We start from the raw sequence: 21,955 nt of genomic DNA on the forward strand, positions 1-21,955 counted from the left end.
TATTGAGATTGCTGACACTTTTCCCTCTTTTGACTTTCTGATGACACACCTTGCATTTGACAAAGCAAATGTCATCTGCAACTGTGTCAAAAAAGGACCAGGCACTGCAAGTCTTGGGAGCGCCCGTTTTGGCTTTTGGAAGAGGCATGGTCCTAATGGGTGCCAAAGTGGAGGCTACAGGCACCGCAGTCTTCCCCTCCTTCTCCCTCTTTGGGCCATTCGGGGAATCTCTTCCTCAGAGCTTCTCCCACCACCTTCCTGTACCTCACGCCATGATGGGTCAAGGACCTCATCATCTACACTACCCTCTTCCACCAACTACTTCTCCTGGGTAGTCTCAGCAGCACAGTACGCACCGGAAAGTGGCACCTGAGTCTCATCATCAGATGCGTACTGAGGTGTGCTGACCGGAGGCACTGGCCAACCCATCTCTTCGGAGTCAGAGAGAAAAAGCTGTTGGGCCTCACTGCATACTGCCTCTTCTTCCATTTCTCCAATGCTGCTTGGCTGGCCCCCTCTTTCCAAGCCAAGAGATTCAGAGAGCAGAAGTAGAGATGGCTCCTGTCCTGGGCTCTCTGACTGTCTGGGCAATTTGGCAGGTGGTGAAGAGACAGATGGGTGCTCTTCAGTGCTGTATGCCTGAGAGGATGTGGCACTAATTGAAGTCAATGCATTAGCTGCCATCCATCCGACAACGGCTTCAATTTGTTCATCCCGCAGCAGCGGGGCACGGCGAGCTCCTACTAAGCTGCTCATGAAGGACTGTTCCCTGCTAAAACTGGGGGATGATGAGTCACCGGTGCCCGCAGCAGGCACAGAATCCCCATGTCCTCTCCCTGCTTCACCTCCATGCCCACGTCCACGTGCCTAACTCCCTGCCTTCTTCATCCTGGTAGACTGATAAAGATAGGCAGAAAAGTACTAAGGGCTTAGTGTGCTTATTCCTGAACAGCTGCTAACAGGTATAAGGTACACTAATTTTATCAAGTGTGGACTAGACTTTAATATGAGCTAATGTGGCCTACACAACTCTAAAGTGGAGTGTTTGGTGAACTTTATAAACTGTTTGTTTCTTCCGCAGAACAGACTTCAGAGTGAGCTGCACTCACACAGAGACCGTGCTGACAGCCGGTAACAGGGCTGCAAGGCCAAAAAAAGCTCCTCTATGTAATCCTATATAGTGTTTTTCCACAATCTAGCAGGATACGGATGGAAAGCCACTAATAGGATAAATTTGAAAAAATGTGCAGCAGGCTGCACTAATTGAGAAACGGACAATGGAACGGTATGAGGCAGTGACGCACCCTGAGCTGACTACAACCAGCTGTGGCGACAGAACAGACTACAGTGTGAGCTGCACTCACACAGAGACCATGCAGACAGCCGTAAACGATGCTGCAAGGCTAAAAAACCTCCTGTATGTAATCCTATATAGTGTTTTTCCACAATCTAGCAGGATACGGATGGAAAGCCACTAATAGGATAAATTTGAAAAAATGTGCAGCAGGCTGCACTATTTGAAAAACGGACAATGGAATGGTATGAGGCAGTGAAGCTCCCTGAGCTGACTACAACCAGCGGTAGCTGCAGACCAGACTACAGAGTGAGCTGCACTCACACAGACACCTTGCAGACAGCCGTGAACAGCGCTGCAAGGCAAAAAAAAGGTTTTCACACAGCGGTTGCTATATTAGCCTGGGTAAAGCAAAATGAAGCAAATCGCTATCTCTAAACTGGCACACAGCGTCCTGTCCCTATCTGAATTCACAGCAGAGTGAACCCAAAATGGCGGCGGCGACTTTTATACTGCATCATGACATGATTTCAGCAGCCAATCACAGCCATGCCAGTAGTTACATGCCTACCATGCAGAACAGGATGTGCCCACACTTCTAATTATTCCTCATTGGCTGAATTCTGGCTCTTTGAATTATGGGAACTTCCGATTCCGGTATCCGATATACTGAAAGTATCGGAACTCGGTATCGGAATTCCGATACCGCAAATATCGGCCGATACCCGATACTTGCGGTATCGGAATGCTCAACACTAGTCACCAACCTGTAATGAGTGTCACCCAAAATTTTGATAATCCGAGGGTCACGTGAAATGCAGCACAACATAAAGTCAGCCATGCGTGCCAGACTGCTAACAGGCAAGACTTCCGTGTCCTGACCAACAGGACGACTGACCATGCTGTCCTCTTCCTCATCCTCCTCCTCCCTGTCTTCAGGCCATCCCCGCTGAACAAAAGCTAATACAGAAGTGTTTGTAGTACCGTCTATAGCTCCTGTTCTTTCTCCTCCTCCTCACTGCCTACCAATCCACGTTGAGAAGACATGAGGCTGGGCTGAGTGTAATCCCCCTGTATGTTTCCTTACTCCATGTCCTCGTGCTCCACCTGCAATGCATCCTCTTTGATTGTGAGCAGAGAGTTTTTCAAAATGCTGAGAAGCGGGATGGTGATGCTAATTAGGGCATCATCACCGCTCACCATCTTGGTGCAGTCCTCAAAGTTTTGGAGGATATTACATATGTCTGACATCCATGTCCACTCCTGAGGTCTAATGTGTGGAGTCTGACCTGAAATTCGACAGCCTTGTTGAAGTTGGTAGTCAACAGCAGCCATCTTCTGCTCACAAATCCTTTCCAACATATGCAGCGTAGAGTTCCAGCGCGTAGGGACATCAATACAACAGTCGGTGAGCTGAAAGCTGAAACCGCTGCTGAAGCACACAAGGGCAGCTAAAGCTGTAGCTGACTTTCTGAAATGAGCAGACAGACGGCGTACTTTCACTAGCAGATCCGGCAGCTCCGGGTAGCTTTTCAGAAAACGTTGAACCACGAGGTTAAGCAAATGGGCCAAGCAAGGTATGTGTGCGAGCTCACCTTGCCTCAGAGCCGCCACCAGGTTACGGTCATTGTCACATATGACCATGCCTGGCTGTAGGTTCAGCGGTGTCATCCATACATCTGACTGCTCTTTCAGCGTTGTCCACAACTCTTCTGCATTGTGCAGTTTGTCACCTATGCAGATTAGCTTCAGCACAGCCTGTTGCTGCTTGGCTGAAGCAGTGCTGCAGTGCTTCCAGCTTCTGACTGATGTGTTGATTTCAGACATGAAGGATGAAGAGGAGGACGTGCAGGAGCTGTAGACTGTGTGGGCAACCCTGATTGATGTAGAGCCAGCAATCCTCGGCGTGGGGAGGATGTGTTCCATCCCAATGTCCGACTGGGTCCCGGCTTCCACTATGTTAACCCAGTGTGCCGTCATTGAGATGAACCATCCCTGCCCAAAAGCACTTGTCCACGTGTCCGTGGCTAGGTGGACAGGTAACAGCATTGTTAGGTAACAGCATTGTTGAGGGCACGGGTAATGTTGTGGGACACATGCTTGTGTAATGCCGGTACGGCACACCAGGAGAAATAGTGGCGACTGGGGACCGAGTACCTTGGGATGGCCGCTGCCATCAGGTTGCGGAAAGCTTCCATCTCAACAAGCTTAAAAGGTGGCATTTCTAGTAAAAGCAGAAGATAAATATTAGAATTTAGTACAGTTGCCTGTGGGGCATTGGCTGGGTATTTCTGCTTGCGTTCCAAAGACTGGGGTATAGGCAACTGAAGGCTGGGCTGGGACAAGGACATGGATGGGCTTGATGATGGTGCTGGTTGGCTGTGGGCAGCAACAGGTGCAGGGCCCGAGGCATCTTCACAGGCATGGTGAACTGGGGATTGGCTTGTACTCAAAACAGTGGAAGAAGCAGTGTTGTCACCTGCAGACAATGTTCCTGGAGCCAGGGTTTTGGCCCACAAAGTCGGGTGCTTTGAAGCCATGTGCCTAATCATGCTGGTGGTGGTCAGGCTGGTTGTTTTGCTACCCCTGCTGATGCGGGCATGGCAGGTGCTGCAAATGGCCGTTTGGAGTTATTGGCAGAGTCTTTAAAAAATAGCTAGACTCGGGAAGATCTCACAGGTGGAATGACAACTTCACTCATGTTGGTGTTACGGGAAACGAATGCACACCTTCTGTCTGTGGACACCACACTGCTATTGGTGGGGTATGCCTCCTTCCCCATTTGTGCTGCTGTCCTCGCTATGCATGTCCTCCTGCCAGGTTGGGTCAGTCACTATGTCATCCACCAACTCGTCTTCCACATCTGCACCCTGCTCCTCCTCCTTACTTTCTGGCAATTGTGTCTCATTGTCCACCTCTTCTGACACTTTCCCACCATCATCTTCGTGTGACCGGGGCTGGTCAAAGCTTTGGGCATTTCTACATGCGATCTCATCTTTCCTCACTTCAAGTTGACTGGCAGAGATTTCTGAATCTTGAATGGAAAACTGAACAGCTCTTCAGAGTGTCCAAGTGTGGGATCAGTTGTCTCAGGGCACTCGGCATGGTGGGAGGAAGGAGGATCAGGGTGAGGAATATCCTGGCCACACTCACAGCTACTCAGACTTGACCGTGTGGTTGACAAGGTGGTGGTGGTGGCTAAATGACTGGAAGCATTATCCGCTATCCAACCAACAACCGTTTCACACTGCTCTGGCTTCAATAGTGGTGTGCTGCGGTCCCCCAGAAACAGGGACAGGAAGGTCGAGCAAGAAGATGTGGGTCTTTGTTTTTGCCCACTTTCATCTTGCCCACGGCTTCGTCCTCTGGATGCACCATCAGCATCACGTCCACTTCCCCATCCCTTGCCCCTTGCCTTAACCATTTTGAATGGACTACTGCACTATTTCAAATGCACAACACAAATGTCTTTACTAGCAAAATAATATGTGATCAGTATGCCTGCAAATCTATGATTTTTCAAACCCAAACACAAGGCAGGCCTCAGCCAGACCTAACACACTGTATTAATTTTTTTTTTTTTAAGTTAAGTTATGCTAAATAGCGCTGTATAGAATTTGAGTATCACACAGCCACAAAATAAGTATACCGGCCTCCAATGACCTAACTTGGAGCACAGAGATATATGATGCTGTAACGGAAATACCACACTGGCAAATCTGTTGCCTTTCAATTTTTTGGGATGCTAAATAGCGCTGTATAGAATTTGAGTGTCACACAGCCACAAAATAAGTACACCAGCCTCCAGTGACCAAACTTGGAGCACAGAGATATATGAGGCCTTTTTCGGTGAATTTATAACACCAAAAAAAAAAAGGGGGCTCAAGGGTAGCACACACAACTATGCTATGTATGCCTGACAAACTATCACTTTTCAACAGGCCTCAGTCTGACAGACTGTATATTTTTTATGGGGGTGTGGATTTTTTGGAAAAAAAAAATTGGTATATAGACAGTAAATAAGCTGCAGCAGCAGCAACCGGCAGTTATGGAGCTTTGGGAAGGGTGCAGGTTGAGCAATGTACGCACATACAGTGCCTGCAGACCTTGCACTGATGTGGATATGTTGTGCCCTGCCTGCCTAGTGATGCAATATCGGGACCCACGAATTAGCCCTAAAAAGGACTGTTGGTTTCTGAGGAGTTGTGGATATAAGAGTTGCAAACCTACACTAACTCTAAAACCACGATTCTGACCCTATCTCGGCAGCAGCTTTCCCTACTCTCGCTGAAACAGGAACAGAATGGGGCGAGCAGGGCGGCGCCAGGTCTCTTATACTCGGGATGATGCTGTCCGGCCCAGCCAATCACTGCACGACCACAACAAAGATGGCTGCGGCATTTCATGGCCTGGCAGACAATCCCTGCACCATGATTGGGTCTCTAAAGTCTGCCAAAACTGCTGTGTGGAGACTGCAGTTACCGCCGAATAATCCCGGAAATGCTCGCTGCTCGCCGAGTACGCCGAGCATAGCGATACTCGAGCAAGTAACGAGTAGTGGCGAGCACATTCGCTCATCACTAGTAACTAACTATACACACAAATACAGTATATACAGCAGATGCCCGGGTTATACCAGCTGTACATACAGGTGCTTCTCACTAAACTAGAATATCATCAAAAAGTTAATTTATTAGAGTTATTCAATAGAAAACGTGAAACCCATCTATTATATAGAGTCATTGCAAACAGAGTGATCTCTTTCACGTTTTTATTTCTGTTAATGTTGATGAATATGGCTTACAGCTAGTGTTGAGCATTCCGATACCACAAGTATCGGGTATCGGCCGACATTCGCATGGCTGATTTTATGTTGTGCTGCATTTCACATGACACTCGGATTATTAAAATTTTGGGTACACTCATTACTGGTTGTTGACTAATGTTGAGCATTCCGATACCGCAAGTATCAGGTATCGGCCGATATTTGCGGTATCGGAATTCCGATACCGAGTTCCGATACTTTCAGTATATCGGATACCGGAATCGGAAGTTCCCATAATTCAAAGAGCCAGAATTCAGCCAATGAGGAATAATTAGAACTGTGGGCACATCCTGTTCTGCATGTTAGGCATGTAACTACTGGCATGGCTGTGATTGGCTGCTGAAATGATGTTCACGGCTGTCTGCAAGGTCTGTGTGTGAGTGCAGCTCACTCTGTAGTCTGGTCTGCAGCCACCGCTGGTTGTAGTCAGCTCAGGTTGCGTCACTGCCTCATACCGTTCTAGTGTCCTTTTTTCAATTAGTGCAGCCTGCTGCACATTTTTTCCAATTTATCCTATTACTGGCTTTCTATCCGTATCCTGCTAGATTGTGGAAAAACCCTATATAAGATTACATAGAGGAGCGTTTTTGGTGCTGAGGATGATGAAGAAGAGAGTGTGGGAGAAGTTAAAAAGAAGGTGAAGAGCATGGAAGTAGTGAAACATAAATATCTGACAAAATATAAAAATTTTTAACATAGTCAATATTTTTGCAACTCCGAACGTCTTAAAAAATTACTTCCTGCTATTCCATTTGATTGGCCTAAACCTCTATGCCTTTAATGTCTCCTCCACCTCCCCCAATACATCCTACATTATTCTTAGTTGTTTTCCTTCATGAAGAATTAACCTACAAGGAAAGAAAGTGTTTATTTTAATTCCGATATTTTTGTCCCATTGACTTGCATTGGTATCGGGTATCTGTATCGGAGATATCCGATATTTTTTGAATATCGGCCGATCCAATCCGATACCGATACTTCTGGATATTGGAAGGTATCGCTCAACACTACTTACAGCCAATGAAACCCCAAAAGTCATTATCTCAGTAAATTAGAATAATTAGCAAACAACATTTGCAAAGTTTTTCTAAGCATTCAAAAAGATCCCTTAGTCTGTTTCAGTAGCTCCAAAATCATGGGGAAGACTACTGACTAGTGTTGAGCGATACCTTCTGATATTCAAAAGTATCGGTATCGGATTGGATCGGCCGATATCCAAAAAATATCGGATATCGCCGATACCGATACCCGATACCAATACAAGTCAATGGGACACAAATATCGGAAGCTATCCTGGATGGTTCCCAGGGTCTGAAGGAGAGGAAACTCTCCTTCAGGCCCTGGGATCCATATTCATGTAAAAAATAAAGAATAAAAATAAAAAATATGGATATACTCACCCCTCCGACGGACCCTGGCTCTCACCGGTGCAAGCGTCTGCCTCCGTTCCTAAGAATGCAGTGAGTGAAGGCCCTTCGATGACGTCACAGTCATATGAGCGGTCACGCGACCAATCACAAGACTGCGACGTCATCGCAGGTCCTACACTCACTGCATTCTTAGGAACGGAGGCTGCCGGTTGCACCGCTGAGATCCAGGGTCCGTCGGAGGGGTGAGTATATCTATATTTTTTATTTTTATTCTTTATTTTTTACATGAATATGGATCCCAGGGCCTGAAGGAGAGTCTCCTCTCCTCCAGACCCTGGGAACCATACGCACCGCACACGTCTGGGAACTTAAAGGAACTTCCCATTCCGATTTCCGATATCACAAAAATATCGGAACTCGGTATTGGAATTCCGATACAGCGAATATCGGCCGATACCCGATATTTGCAGTATCGGAATGCTCAACACTACTACTGACTTGACAGATGTCCAGAAGGAAGTCATTGACATACTACACAAGGAGGGTAAGCCACAAAAGGTCATTGCGAAAGAAGCTGGCTGTTCACAGAGCGCTGTATCCAAGCATATTAATGGAAAGTTGAGTGGAAGGATAAGGTGTGGTAGAAAAAGGTGCACAAGCAACCGGGATAACCGCAGCCTTGGAAGGATTGTTAAGAAAAGCTTATTCAAAAATTTTGGGGAGATTCACAAGGAGTGGACTGCTGCTGGAGTCATTGCTTCAAGAGTCACTACACACAGAGGTATCCAGGACATGAGCTACAAGTGTCGCATTACCTAGGCCAAGGAGAAAAACAACTGGACTGTTGCTCTATGGTCAAATGTGTTATTTTCAAATGAAAGTAAATTTTGCATTTCATTTGGAAATCAAGGTCCCAGAGTCTGAAGGAAGAGTAGATAGGGTCAGAATCGTACTTTTAATAGTTAGTGTGGGTCTCCTAGCATACCTCCCAACTTTTGAAGAAGGCAAAGAGGGACAAAGGTAGAGGCGCGTGCAGTGCGCCACGGCAAATTGTAGGCCATGCCACTGACCACACCCATTTCACAACTAGTCACATCCATATCCATGCCCCAACCACACCCATTTAGCACTGCTGATCACACTGTATCATAAACAATAATTATAAACAGAAAAAATATGGCCACACAGTGCTCAATACTGTATAATGGCCCCACATGTTGCTTCATACTGTATAATGGCCACACATAGTGCTCCATACTGTATAATGGCCACACAGTGCTCCATACTGTATAATGGCCACACATGATGCTCCATACTGTATAATGGCCACACATGATGTTCCATACTGTATAACACTCGCACATGATGTTCCATACTGTATAATAGCCACACAGTGCTCCATACTGTATAATGGCCACACAGTGCTCCATACTGTATAATGGCCACACATGATGCTCAATACTGTATAATGGCTACACAGTGCTCCATACCGTATAATTACCCCACATGATGCTCAATACTGTATAATGGCCACACAGTGCTCCATACTTTTTAATGTCCCCACATGATGTTCAATACTGTATAATGGCCACATAGTGTTCCATACTGTATAATGGCTCCCCATGATGCTGAGTACAGTATAATGGCCATGCCCCTGACCACACCCATTTCACAACTAGTCACACCCATATCCACACCCCAACCACACCCATTAATCGCTGCTGATCACTGTTTCATAAGCAATAATTATAAACAGAAAAAAAGGCCACACAGTGCTCCATACTGTATAATGGCCACACATGATGCTCCATACTGTATAACGGCCACACATGATGCTCAATACTATATGAAGGCCATACAGTGCTCCATACAGTTTAATGGCCCCACATGATCCTCAATACTAAATAATGGCCACATATAACAATGCCAGTGTACAGTCGGGGCTGTAGATGTGTCCCAGCAGCTCTGCTTACAATGCAGGCAAAGATTTCACCACATCTCGTTGTCCACACTGCTGCCGCACAGATCCTGCAAATTGCAATGTAGCCCAGCTCTGTGAACTCTGCATGCTCTCAGACAACACTACTATCTACTGGCTCCACTCCATAACTACTGTAGTATATAAAGGATCCATATATATACTGTGCCTATGACTAACAAGCTGCACTGGATTGCTCTAACTACTGCCACTACTCCTGGTTATAATGCCGTGTACTGTAAGCACAGCAGGGCCAGCTGCAACAAACACACACAAACACACACACACACACGTACCTCAGAATGTCCTCTCTCCCTCTCTGAACCACCAGAGAAGAAGATAAGGAGGGAGCATGGCCTAATACAAGGGGGTGTGTCGACTGCTTCTACTGCTGCTGGCTGTGCGGAGAACGAGAGTCACGTCTGGGACTGCGGGGCACCGCCTCAAAATCGGGACAGTCCCGCAGTATGAGGGACGGTTGGGAGATATGTGCTAGTGTTCAGTCCACAAATCCTGATAAACCAACAGTCCTTTTTAGGGCTAATTCGGCGGTACATGGATTGTAGCGCTAGGTAGGCAGGGTCTATGTGCACATATCCACATCAGTGCAAGGCCTGCAGGCACTATATGTGAGTACATAGCTCTCACTGCATACCTCAAAAAGCTCCATTACTGTCTGCTGCTGCTGCCTATTTTATATATACTGTACCTAGCAGCAGTTATCCATGGCTATTTATTTTTGCAGCTTATACCTGCTCATTTTTTTATACAGCAATCCATAGCCCCCTTTTTTCTACATTTATTTGCTTGGTCATGCTGCAGACTACAGCCAGGTCATTGCAATACAATAGTGTGCAAATCTAAGAATTAAAAAAAAAAATTCTTGTCCCAGGCATCAGATGTGAGGGCGTCAAAAAATCTGTCCTTTTTTTGGTACTATCTAATATTTTGTAGTGTATTACAACATTTTTGGACACCATTTTGCTGCCCCAAAAATCTGTAGCTGGCCCAAAAATATTTAGCTACAGCTCTTAGATTTATGACTGTGAGTTGTACGTCACACGCATCGCATATTATTTTGCAAAATATCTTACAATTTTAGTACTCCAATTTTTTTTAGTGTCATTGCCAACTTATTGACACAATTTTGGTGTGCCCAAAAAAATCAAGGCCTCATTTTGATTAGTCTGTTATCTCTGGCTGATGCCTGGTGTATCTGTGGTGTCAAAATCCTTGATTTGCAGGCATACGTTGCATTGTTCTGTCTGCTAGCCTTGTCTACTCAGTATTTAGTGTTTTAAAAAAAAAATTCTGCAGTCTGTTATCTCTGTCAGATGCCTGGTGTATCTTTGGTGTAAAAATCTTCCCTTCGCAGGCATACGTTGCATTGTTCTGTCTGCTAGCCTTGGTCTACTAAGTATTTAGTGTTTTCCAAAATTACAGAGCAAATGTTGCATTGCTCTGTCTGCTAGACTTGGTCTACTCAGTATTTAGTGTTTTAAAAAAATTACAAAAAAATAAAAAAAATGTATACAGTCTTATCTCCGTCAGACGCCTGGTGTATCTGTGGTGTCAAAATCTTCACTTTGCAGGTGTACATTGCATTGTTCTGTCTGCTAGCCTTGGTCTACTCAGAATTTAGTGTTTTTCAAAATTGCAAAAAAAATTACAAAAAATGTATAGTCTGTTATCTCCGTCAGATGCCTGGCTTATCTGTGGTGTAAAAATCTTCCCTTCACAAGCATATGTTGCATTGTTCTGTCTGCTACCCTTGGTCTACTCAGTATTTAGTGTTTTAAAAATACAAAAAAAATTACAAAAAATGTATACAGTCTGTTTTCTCTGTCAGACGCCTAGTGTATCTGTGGTGTAAAAATCTTCCCTTCGCAGGAATCTGTTGCATTGTTCTATCTGCTAGCCTTGGTCTACTCAGTATTTAGTGTTTTAAAAAATTACAAAAACATAAAAAAATTATACAGTCTGTTATCTCCGTCATACGCCTCGTGTATCTGTGGTGTAAAAATCTTTGCTTCGCAGGCATACATTGCATTGTTCCATTACAAAGGAGTGGGTCTCCTAGACTCCTAATGCCCATACATGAAGTGCATGGGCTGACAAACATTTCCCCATTGGGGGTACATTTTTAAAAAATTGTTTATGGGGATCATAGACACCTTTGCCCCAAAATTGAATGGCCGTAGCAGCATACAACATGTTCACCATGGTGTTCTAGTGGCGGAGAATGATGATATGTGGAGGAAGGCATTATTAAAAACTAGGCCCAATATTAAGGAGCGTGTCTCCTAGACTTGTAATGCCCATACACTAAGTGCATGTACTGACAAATATTTCCCCATGGGGGGTACACTTTTAAAAATTATTTATGTGGATCGTAGACACCCTTGACCAAAAATTGAATGGCTGTAGCAGCATACAACATGTTTACCATGGTGTTCTAGTGGTGGAGAATGACGATATGTGGAGAAAGGCATTATTAACAACTAGGCCCAATGTTAAGGAGCTGGTCTCCCAGACTTGTAATACCCATACACGAAGTGCATGGGCTTAAAAACATTTCCCTATGGGGGTACATTTTAAAAAAATATTGTATAGGCATCATAGACACCCTTGCACAAAAAAAGAGTGACTTTTCCATCATGGAATATGTTCACCCTGGTGTTCGTATGTTTGTGGATGATGAGGATGGGGATAAGGAGGAGGATAACATCAAACAGACCAAATCAGGAAGCGTATAGCCATGTGTGGTTGTGAAGAGGTGCATGAGAATACACCTCCACAAAAAAGACAATATATTAGAGGTTATGTTTTGCTGTTTTCACTTGGTGGTATGCAGAAGTCTTGCCCAATCCATCCCTTGTTCATTTTTCTAAGATACTATAGAGATCAAAGTTCAAATGCACTCTAAAAATAACCAGATTGGTGCTCTTAAGGAAAAATAAAGTCACTATAGTCAAAACGACCTTAAGCACTCAAAATATATCCAAAAAGACTTGGTCCATATGATGGAAAAGAAAATATTTTGTAGTTCCTTGTGGTTCAGAACCAAAAAATGAATAAACAGAAATAATATTCCCAATGTTTCGGCCTTTATGGCCTTTTTCAAGGATTTTTTCTAAAAGAGAAAAACATAAAGAATTCACCATATAACCGGTATGACGGATCTGAAATATATATACAGTACAGACCAAAAGTTTGGACACATCTTCTCATTTACAGATTTTTCAGTATTTTCATGACTGTGAAAATTGTACATTCACACTGAAGGTATCAAAACCCTGAATTAACACGTGGAATTATATACTTAACAAAAAAGTGTGAAACAACTGAAATTATGTCTATATTGTAGGTTCTTCAAAGTAGCCACCTTTTGCTTTGATGACTGCTTTGCACACTCTTGGCATTCTCTTGATGAGCTTCAAGAGGTAGTCACCGGGAATGGTTTTCACTTCACAGGTGTGCCCTGTCTGGTTTAATATGTGGGATTTCTTGCCTTATAAATGGGGTTGGGACCATCAGTTGTGTTTTGCAGACGTCTGGTGGATACACAGCTGATAGTCCTACTAAATAGACTGTTAGCTGCTTTTTTCTTGCCATAATACAAATTCTAAGTAAAGAAAAACGAGTGGCCATCATTACTTTAAAAAATTAAGGTCAGTCAGTACGAAACATTGGGAAAACTTTGAAAGTGTCCCCAAGTGCAGTGGCAAAACCATCAAGCGCTACAAAAAAACTGTCTCACATGAGGACCGCTGTTGTGAATTCCGTTCTCGGGCTCCCTCCTGTGGTCATGAGTGGTACTGTGTGAGTTTGTTCTTGGGCTCCCTCTGGTGGCCTTTAGCGATATGGCTGGGCTCAGCGGCTTCATTTCCTTCTATGCTGGGCCTATTTAACTCACCTGGACCTTCATTTGTTGCCTGCTGTCGGTGTATTCAGTCCTGTTTCTGAGAGCTCCTGAATATTCCTTGTGACCAGTCTCCTGCTGGAGAAGTTAAGTTTGTTTGTTCATTTTGCTCATTATTTCCTTGAAAACGTTTCTCTGTATATGATGAGTTCAGTCCAGCTTGCTTATATGTGATTTTTCGCTTGCTGGTTAGTTCTGGGGTGCAGAGTGCGCCCCTCACATCGTGAGTCGGTGTGGGGCTTCTTGTATTCTCTGCGTGGTTTATTTTTGATAGTTTTGTACTGACCGCACAGACTCCTATCTATTTTCAGTCTATCTAGTGTTAGCGGGCCTCATTTGCTGAACCTGTTTCATTTCTATGTTTGTCTTTTCCCCTTAACTCACCGTTATTATTTGTGGGGGGCTGACTATAACTTTGGGGTTATTTCTCTGAGGCAAGTGAGGTCTTTGCTTTCTCTCTAGGGGTAGTCAGTTTCTCAGGCTGTGAACGAGGCATCTAGGATTTTAGGAACGCTCCACAGCTGCCTTTAGTGTTTATGGATAGGATCAGGATTGCGGTCAGTATAGCTTCCACATCCCCAGAACTTGTCCTATATTCTGGTCATATGTGTCAGGTCAGTTTTGAGATCCTACCACCGGATCATAACAGACCGCCCCAGGAAAGGAAGACCAAGAGTCACCTCTGCTTCTGAGGATAAGTTTATCCGAGTCACCAGCCTCAGAAATCGCAGGTTAACAGCAGCTCAGATCAGAGACCAGGTCAATGCCACAGAGTTCTAGCAGCAGACACATCTCTACAACAACCAGTTAAGAGGAGACTTTGTGCAGCAGGCCTTCATGGTAAAATAGCTGCTAGAAAACCACTGCTAAGGACAGGCAACAAGCAGAAGAGACTTGTTTGGGCTAAAGACACAAGGAATGGACATTAGACCAGTGGAAATCTGTGCTTTGGTCTGATGAGTTAAAATTTGAGATCTTTGGTTCCAACCGCCTTGTCTTTGTGCGACGCAGAAAAGGTGAACGGATGGACTCTACATGCCTGGTTCCGACTGTGAAGCATGGATGAGGAGGTGTGATGGTGTGGGGGTGCTTTGCTGGTGACACTGTTGGGGATTTATTCAAAATTAAAGGCATACTGAACCAGCATGGCTACCACAGCATCTTGCAGTGCATGCTATTCCATCCAGTTTGTGTTTAGTTGACCATCATTTATTTTTCAACAGGACAATGACCCCAAACACACCTCCAGGCTGTGTATGGACTATTTGACCAAGAAAGAGAGTGATGAGGTGCTATGTCACATGACCTGGCCTCCACAGTCACCAGACATGAACCCAATCGAGATGGTTTGGGGTGAGCTGGACCGCAGAGTGAAGGCAAAAGGGCCACTAAGTGCTAAGCATCTCTGGGAACTCCTTCAAGATTGTTGGAAGACCATTCCCGGTGACTACCTCTTGAAGCTCATCAAGAGAACCTAGAATATAAGACATATTTTCAGTTGTTTCACACTTTTTTGTTAAGTATATAATTCCACATGTGTTAATTAATAGTTTTTCAGTGTGAATTTTAGAATTTTCATAGTCATGAAAATACAGAAAAATCTTTAAATGAGAAGGTGTGTCCAAACTTTTGGTCTGTACTGTACATACATATATATATATATATATATATATATATATATATATATATATATACAGTGGGGCAAAAAAGTATTTAGTCATTCAGCAATAGTGCAAGTTCCACCACTTAAAAAGATGAGAGGCGTCTGTAATTTACATCATAGGTAGACCTCAACTATGGGAGACAAACTGAGAAATAAAAATCCAGAAAATCACATTGTCTGTTTTTTTATCATTTTATTTGCATATTATGGTGGAAAATAAGTATTTGGTCAGAAACAAAATTTCATCTCAATACTTTGTAATACATCCTTTGTTGGCAATGACAGAGGTCAAACGTTTTCTGTAAGTCTTCACAAGGTTGCCACACACTGTTGTTGGCATGTTGGCCCATTCCTCCATGCAGATCTCCTCTAGAGCAGTGATGTTTTTGGCTTTTCGCTTGGCAACACGGACTTTCAACTCCCTCCAAAGGTTTTCTATAGGGTTGAGATCTGGAGACTGGCTAGGCCACTCCAGGACCTTGAAATGCTTCTTACGAAGCCACTCCTTCGTTGCCCTGGCGGTGTGCTTTGGATCATTGTCATGTTGAAAGACCCAGCCACGTTTCATCTTCAATGCCCTTGCTGATGGAAGGAGGTTTGCACTCAAAATCTCACGATACATGGCCCCATTCATTCTTTCATGTACCCGGATCAGTCGTCCTGGCCCCTTTGCAGAGAAACAGCCCCAAAGCATGATGTTTCCACCACCATGCTTTACAGTAGGTATGGTGTTTGATGGATGCAACTCAGTATTCTTTTTCCTCCAAACACGACAAGTTGTGTTTCTACCAAACAGTTCCAGTTTGGTTTAATCAGACCATAGGACATTCTCCCAAAACTCCTCTGGATCATCCAAATGCTCTCTAGCAAACTTCAGACGGGCCCGGACATGTACTGGCTTAAGCAGTGGGACACGTCTGGCACTGCAGGATCTGAGTCCATGGTGGCGTAGTGTGTTACTTATGGTAGGCCTTGTTACATTGGTCCCAGCTCTCTGCAGTTCATTCACTAGGTCCCCCCGCGTGGTTCTGGGATTTTTGCTCACCGTTCTTGTGATCATTCTGACCCCACGGGGTGGGATTTTGCGTGGAGCCCCAGATCGAGGGAGATTATCAGTGGTCTTGAATGTCTTCCATTTTCTAATTCTTGCTCCCACTGTTGATTTCTTCACTCCAAGCTGGTTGGCTATTGCAGATTCAGTCTTCCCAGCCTGGTGCAGGGCTACAACTTTGTTTCTGGTGTCCTTTGACAGCTCTTTGGTCTTCACTATAGTGGAGTTTGGAGTCAGACTGTTTGAGGGTGTGCACAGGTGTCTTTTTATACTGATAACAAGTTTAAACAGGTGCCATTACTACAGGTAATGAGTGGAGGAAAGAGGAGACTCTTAAAGAAGAAGTTACAGGTCTGTGAGAGCCAGAAATCTTGATTGTTTGTTTCTGACCAAATACTTATTTTCCACCATAATATGCAAATAAAATGATAAAAAAACAGACAATGTGATTTTCTGGATTTTTATTTCTCAGTTGGTTTCCCATAGTTGAGGTCTACCTATGATGTAAATTACAGACGCCTCTCATCTTTTTAAGTGGTGGAACTTGCACTATTGCTGAATGACTAAATACTTTTTTGCCCCACTGTATATATACACACACAAATTTGTATATAATTTTTCATAAATTATAAACACGTAAATAATTGCCACATATGGTCATAATTTATATATCCTGTAATATACAACATAATGATCAATCATACTAAAATCAAACAAATGAATAAAGGATGTGAATCCACCTATGAAAGAAAATAACAACAGGGAGGGGTGAACACAGGTTCATAGATATGAAGCCAGAATGTGTCTAACGAAATATGTTGGTCCCTAGCAACAGCTCAGAGACCAACATATGTTGAAAATGTTGAACCACAAAGTTAAGCACATGGGCCAGGCAAGCTACGTGTGTGAGCTCACCTTGCCTCAGAGCTGACACCAGATTCAGGCCTTTGTCACACACGACCATGCCTGGCTGTAGGTTCAGCGGTGTCATCCAAATTTCTGACTGCTCTTTTAGCTCTGTCCACAACTCTTCTGCATTGTGTGGTTTGTCACATAAGCAGATTAGCTTCAGCACAGCCTGTTGCAGCCTGGCTGAAACAGTGCTGCAGTGCTTCCAGCTTCTGACTGATGTGTTCATTTCAGACATGGAGGCTGAAGAGGAGGAGCAGGAGGAGATGCAGGAGCTGTAGACTGCGGGGGCAACCCTGATTGACGTAGGGCACAAAATCCTCGGCGTGGGGAGGATGTGTTCCATCCCAAGGTCCGACTGGGTCCCAACTTCCACTATATTAACCCAGTGTGACGTCAGTGAGATGTACCATCCCTGCCCATGAACACTTTTCCACGTGTCCGTGTTAGGTGGACTTTCCCAGTAACAGCATTGTTTAGGGCATGGATAATGTTGTGGGACACATGCTGGTGTAATGCCGGTATGGCACACCGGGAGAAATAGTGGTGACTGGGGACCGAGTACCTTGGGACAGCCGCCACCAGGTTGCAGATTGCTTCCATCTCAACAAGTCTAAAAGGCAACATTTCGAGCACAAGCAGATGAGAAATGTTAGAATTTAGTACAGTTGCCTGTGGGGCATTGGCTGGGTATTTCCGCTGATGTTCCAAAGACTCCGGTATAGGCAACTGAAGGCTGGGCTGGGACAAGGACATGGATGGGCTTGATGATGGTGCTGGTTGGCTGTGGGCAGCAACAGGTGCAGGGCCCAAGGCATCTTCACAGGCACGGTGAACTGGGGATTGGCTTGTACTCAAAACAGTGGAAGAAGCAGTGTTGTCACCTGCAGACAATGTTCCTGGAGCCACGGGTTTGGCCCACAAAGTCGGGTGCTTTGCTGCCATGTGCCTAATCATGCTGGGGGTGGTCAGGCTGGTAGTTTTGCTACCCCTGCTGATGCAAGCATGGCAGGTGCTGCAAATGGCCTGTTTGGGGTTATCAGCAGTCTTTAAAAAATAAACAGACTTGGGAAGATCTAACAGTTGGAATGGCAACTTCACTCATGTTGGTGTTACTGGGAATGGAAGCAAGCCCTCTCTCTGTATCCACCACACTGCTTCTTCTTGCCTGTAGGGGTGATATGCCTCCTTCCTCATGTGTGCTGCTGTCCTCGCTCTGCATTTCCTCTTGCCAGGTTGGGTCAGTCACTATGTCATCCACCACCTCGTCTTCCATATCCGCACCCTGCTCCTTCTCCTGACTTTCTGGCAATTGTGTCTCATCATCGTCCACCTTTTGTGACACTTTCTAAACAACGCCTTAGTGTGACCGTCGCTATTCAAATCTTTGGGCATCGCTACATGCGATCTCATCTGGCTAGCAGACAGAACAATGCAACATATACCTGCGAAGGGAAGATTTTTACACCACAGATACACCAGGCATCTGACAGAGATAACAGACTGTAAAAAAAAATGTTAATGCTTTTTTGCAATTTTGGAAAACACTAAATACTGAGTAGACCAATAATACAATACATTATATTATACAATACAATTGTATTATATGCACTGACTTCAGTGCTTTCATGCATCTTGTGGGTTAAATTCTATCTGGTACGAGTCACGCTTAGTGTTGAGCAATACCATCCGATACTTGAAAGTATCGGTATCGGATAGTATCGGCCGATACCCGAAAAGTATCAGATATCGCCGATACATCAAGTATCGGAAGGTATCCTGTATGGTTCCCAGGGTCTGAAGGAGAGGAAACTCTCCTTCAGGCCCTGGGATCCTGTTGTGAACTCTGTTTTTGGGCTCCCTCTTGTGGTCACAAGTGGTACTGTGTGAGTGTTGTCTTTGGGCTCCATCTGGTGACTCTTTGTGTCATTCTGCAGGTCTGAGGTTGGATTAGCTGTCTCGTTATCTGTTAGCTGGTTCCTATTTAGTTCAGCTGGACTCTCAGTGGTTGCCTGCTGTCGTTGTATTCAGTGCTATTCTGATTGCTCCTGTCTACATCCGTTATCAGTCTCTCCAAGAGAAGCTAAGTTTTGTTTGCTTATTTTTGCTCATCTGTGTTCAAGATGTGTCCTAGTATATGATGTGTTTTGGTCCAGCTTGCTAATATGTGATTTCCCTGCTTGCTGGTGCTCTGGGGTGCTGAGTTGCTCCCCCCACATCGTTAGTTGGTGTGGGGGATCTCGCATTCTCTGCGTGGATATTTTTGCATAGGGTTTTTTACTGACCACACAGATCCCTTGCTATTTTCTGCTATCTAGCGTTAGCGGGCCTCATTTGCTTAACCTGTTTCATCTCTGCGTTTGTCTTTTCCTCTTAACTCACCGTTATTATTTGTGGGGGGCTTCTATATCTTTGGGGTATTTCTCTGAGGCAAGTGAGGTCTTACTTTCTCTTTAGGGGTAGTCAGTTTCTCAGGCCGTGAAGAGACGTCTAGGATTTCAGGAAACGTTCCACGGCTACCTTTAGTGTGTTTGGTTAGAATCAGGTTTGCGGTCAGTCCAGTTACCACATCCCCAGAGCTTGTCCTATTATCTCTGACTTAACTGGTTAGATTTGTGATCCTAAGCCACTGGGATCATAACAGTACAGCAGGCCCGAAAAGTATTTAATGCATCGCAGAAGTGGGATAAGAGAAGTCCTGAGTACAATTATTTTTTTTTTCCCTCTCCCTTTGCTGGAGTCTGTCCAGCTTCTCTCATCCCCTTAATCTCTGGGTGGCTTTGAGTTCAGCTGCAGACATGGATATTCAGAGTCTGACTTCTAGTGTGGATCATCTTGCTGCAAGGGTGCAAAGCATTCAGGATTTTGTTGTTCACAGTCCTATGTCTGAGCCAAAAGTACCTATTCCTGAGTTGTTTTCTGGAGATAGATCTAGGTTTCTGAATTTTAAGAATAATTGTAAATTATTTCTTTCTTTGAGACCTCGTTCCTCTGGTGATTCCGCTCAGCAAGTTAGAATTGTTATCTCCCTGTTACGTGGCGACCCTCAAGATTGGGCCTTCTCCCTGGCGCCGGGAGATCCTGCATTGCTGAATGTGGATGCGTTTTTTCTGGAGCTTGGATTGCTTTATGAGGAACCTAATCTTGAGAACCAGGCAGAAAGAGCCTTGCTGGCTCTCTCTCAGGGCCAGGATGAAGCTGAGGTGTATTGTCAAAAATTTCGGAAATGGTCGGTGCTTACTCAATGGAATGAGTGTGCCCTGGCTGCAAATTTCAGAGAAGGTCTTTCTGAAGCCATTAAGAATGTTATGGTGGGGTTCCCCATGCCTGCAAGTCTGAATGACTCAATGGCTTTGGCCATTCAGATTGATCGGCGTTTGCGGGAGCGCAAGTCTGCGCACCATCTGGCGGTGTTTTCTGAACAGAGACCTGAGTCTATGCAATGTGACCGAATTCTGACCAGAATTGAGCGGCAAAATCATAGACGTCAAAATGGGTTGTGCTTTTACTGTGGTGATTCAACTCATGTTATCTCAGCATGCTCTAAGCGCGTTAAAAAAAATAGCTAAATCTGTCACCGTTGGTACTATACAGCCTAAATTCATTTTGTCTGTTACTTTAATTTGTTCTTTGTCATCCTACACGGTTATGACTTTTGTGGATTCAGGTGCTGCCCTGAACCTGATGGATTTGTCGTTTGCCAGGCGCTGTGGTTTTGTCCTGGAGCCTTTGGAATTCCCTATTCCACTGAGGGGTATTGATGCTACACCATTGGCTGAGAATAAGCCTCAGTATTGGACTCAAGTGACCATGTGCATGACTCCTGTACATCAGGAGGTGATTCGCTTTCTTGTGCTGCATAATCTGCATGATGTGGTCGTTTTGGGTCTGCCATGGCTGCAGGCCCATAATCCAGTTCTGGATTGGAAAGCTATGTCTGTTTCAAGTTGGGGTTGCCAGGGGATTCATGGCGGTGCTCCTTTGGTGTCAATTGCTTCTTCTACTCCTTCTGAGGTCCCTGAGTTTTTGTCGGACTACCAGGATGTATTTGATGAGCCAAGATCCGGTGCCCTGCCTCCTCACAGGGATTGTGATTGTGCTATAAATTTGATTCCTGGTAGTAAGTTCCCTAAGGGACGACTTTTTAATTTGTCTGTACCAGAACATGCCGCAATGTGGAGTTATATAAAGGAGTCTTTAGAGAAGGGACATATTCGCCCTTCCTCCTCCCCTCTTGGTGCAGGATTCTTTTTTGTGGCCAAGAAGGATGGTTCTCTGAGACCTTGTATAGATTATCGTCTTCTAAATAAAATCACGGTCAAATTTCAGTATCCTTTGCCATTATTATCTTATCTGTTTGCTCGGATTAAGGGGTCCAGTTGGTTCACCAAGATAGATCTTCGTGGTGCGTATAACCTTGCGCGTATTAAGCAGGGGGATGAATGGAAAACAGCATTTAATACGCCCGAAGGCCATTTTGAGTACTTGGTGATGCCTTTTGGACTCTCTAATGCTCCTTCTGTGTTCCAGTCCTTCATGCATGACATCTTCCGAGAATATCTGGATAAATTTATGATTGTGTATCTGGATGACATTTTGGTCTTTTCTGAGGACTGGGAGTCCCATGTGAAGCAGGTCAGGATGGTATTTCAGGTCCTGCGTGCTAATGCCTTATTTGTGAAGGGCTCAAAATGTCTCTTCAGAGTACAGAAGGTTTCCTTTTTGGGTTTTATTTTTTCTCCTTCTACTATTGAGATGGACCCAGTCAAGGTCCAGGCTATTCATGACTGGACTCAGCCTACATCTGTTAAGAGTCTTCAGAAGTTCTTGGGTTTTGCTAATTTTTACCGTCGCTTCATTGCTAATTTTTCTGGCGTGGTTAAACCCTTGACGGATTTGACCAAGAAGGGTTCTGATGTGACTAATTGGTCTCCTGCGGCCGT

This window comes from Ranitomeya variabilis, chromosome 1 (genome assembly GCF_051348905.1).
Source record: "Ranitomeya variabilis isolate aRanVar5 chromosome 1, aRanVar5.hap1, whole genome shotgun sequence".
NCBI lineage: Eukaryota > Metazoa > Chordata > Amphibia > Anura > Dendrobatidae > Ranitomeya > Ranitomeya variabilis.